Source organism: Mus caroli, unplaced genomic scaffold, assembly GCF_978045245.1.
Source record: "Mus caroli unplaced genomic scaffold, Mus_caroli_1 scaffold_7, whole genome shotgun sequence".
NCBI lineage: Eukaryota > Metazoa > Chordata > Mammalia > Rodentia > Muridae > Mus > Mus caroli.
Window position 1 is genome coordinate 36,163,993 of NW_028227262.1, and position 2,406 is coordinate 36,166,398.

The 2,406-nt window shown below is 38.6% G+C and overlaps 1 non-coding gene across 1 annotated transcript; it reads left to right on the plus strand.

Annotated features, from left to right (window-relative positions):
- The first annotated feature begins 495 nt into the window (after positions 1-495).
- Positions 496-602, plus strand: LOC115031466 (U6 spliceosomal RNA). Its single transcript, XR_003837086.1, has one exon. It is a non-coding gene; the product is annotated as a U6 spliceosomal RNA (small nuclear RNA).
- The last annotated feature ends 1,804 nt before the right edge of the window (positions 603-2,406 follow it).

Genomic DNA, 2,406 nt, shown 5'->3' on the forward strand with positions numbered 1-2,406 from the left:
TCCAAGATCGAAGTGACCTGTTTTACATCTTATCTGTGGCTTCTCCAGCGTCTCCAAAAATCCCCACCTAAAGGGAGGTGTAACCTGGTCACCATAGTAAGTGTGTGTGTGTGTCCATCATCCCTGTGGCCCTGATAACTGCTCATCCAAGTAATTTCTGACAGAATAGAATGTCCTGGGCAGCGATGCTGGGCAAGCTGCTGTGAACTCTGACATTTAGTCCAGTACATTTTCTAGGGCCTTTTACAGAACATGCCGTTCTTAGCAGCAGGAACATAGAAAGCTGTAAGTCATATTCTGGGTCAATGTCTGTAGGGAAACCTGTAAGTAGGTAGTTAATTAAAACAGTTTTGTACCAGATGTGGTGGTGCATGCCTTTAATTCTAGCCTTAAAAAGGCAGAAGCAGGTAGATGTTTCTGAGTTTGAGGCCAGCCTGGTATATGTAGTGAGGTCTAGGGCTACACAGTGAGGCTCTGTCTCAAAAACAAACAAGAGTGCTCACTTCGGCAGCACATATACTAAAATTGGAATGATACAGAGAAGATTAGTATGGCCCATGCGCAAGGATGACATGCAAATTCATGAGGCGGTCCATATTTTTACATAAACAGGACCCAACTTTTTGCTGCTTACAGGAAACGCTCCTCAGGGAAAAAGACAGACACTACCTCAGGGTAAAAGGCTGGAAAAACAGTTTTCCAAGCAAATGGTCTGAAGAAACAAGCTGGAGTAGCTATTCTAATATCGAATAAAATCAACTTCCAACCCAGAGTTATCAAAAAAGACAAGGAGGGGCACTTCATACTCATTAAAGGTAAAATCTTCCCAATTCTCAATATCTATGCTCCAAATGCAAGAGCATCCATCCACATTCATTAAAAAAAAAAAAACTATAGTAAAGCTCAAAGCACACATTGCACCTCACACAATAATAGTGGGAGACTTCAACACCCCACTCTCACCAATGGACAGATCCTGCAAACAGAAACTAAACAGAGACACATGAACACTGACAGAAATTATGAAAAAAATGGATTTAACAGATATCTACAGAAGATTTTATCCTAAAACAAAAGGATATACCTTCTTCTTAGCACCTCATGGCACCTTCTCCAAAATTGACCATATAATTGGTCACAAAAAGGCCTCGCTCAGCAGATACAAAAATATTGAAATTATCCCATGCATCCTATCAGATCACCATGGACTAAGGCTCATCTTCAATAACAACATAAATAATAGAAAGCCAACATTCACATGGAAGTTGAACAACATTCTACTCAATGATACCTTGGTCAAGGAAGAAATAAAGAAAGAAATTAAAGACATTTTTAGAGTTTAATGAAAATGAAGCCACAACATACCCAAACTTATGGGACACAATGAAAGTAGTCCTAAGAGGAAAACTCATAGCTCTGAGTGCCTCCAAAAGGAAACTAGAGAGAGCATACACTAGCAGTTTGATAACACACCTAGGAAGCAAATACACCCAAGAGGAGTAGATGGCAGGAAATAATCAAACTCAGGGCTGAAATCAACCAGGTGGAAATAAGAAGAACCATTCAAAGAATCAACCAAACCAGGAGCTGGTTCTTTAAGAAAATTAACAAGATAGATAAATCCTTAGCCAGACTCACTAGAGAGCACAGGGACAGTATTCTAATTAACAAAATCAGAAATGAAAAGGGAGACATAACAACAGATCCTGGAGAAATCCAAAACACCATCAGATCCTTCTACAAAAGGCTATACTCAACAAAACTGGAAAACCTGGATGAAATGGACAAATTTCTAGACAGATACCAGGTACCAAAGTTAAATCAGGATCAGGTTAATGACCTAAACACTCCCATATCCCCTAAAGAAATAAAAGCAGTCATTAATAGTCTCCCAACCAAAAAAAAAAAAAACCCAAAAAACAAAACAAAACAAAACAAAAAAACCCAGGACCAGATGGGTTTAGTGCAGAATTCTATCAGACCTTCAAAGAAGACCTAATTCTAGTTCTCCTCAAACTAGTCCACAAAATAGAAACAGAAGGTAGTCTACCCAAGTCTTTCTATGAAGTCACAATTACTCTGATGCCTAAACCACATAAAGACCCAACAAACATAGAGAACTTCAGACCAATTTCCCTTATGAATATCGATGCAAAAATACTCAATAAACTTCTTGCTAACTGAATCCAAGAACTCATCAAAACAATCATCATGATCAAGTAGGCTTCATTCCAGAGATGCAGGGATGGTTTAATATATGGAAATCCATCAATGTAATCCACTATATAAATAAACTCAAAGACAAAAAGCATGATCATCTCTTTAGATGCTGAGAAAGCATTTGACAAGATCCAACACCCATTCATGATAAAAGTCTTGGAAAGATCGGGAATTCAAGGCCCATAC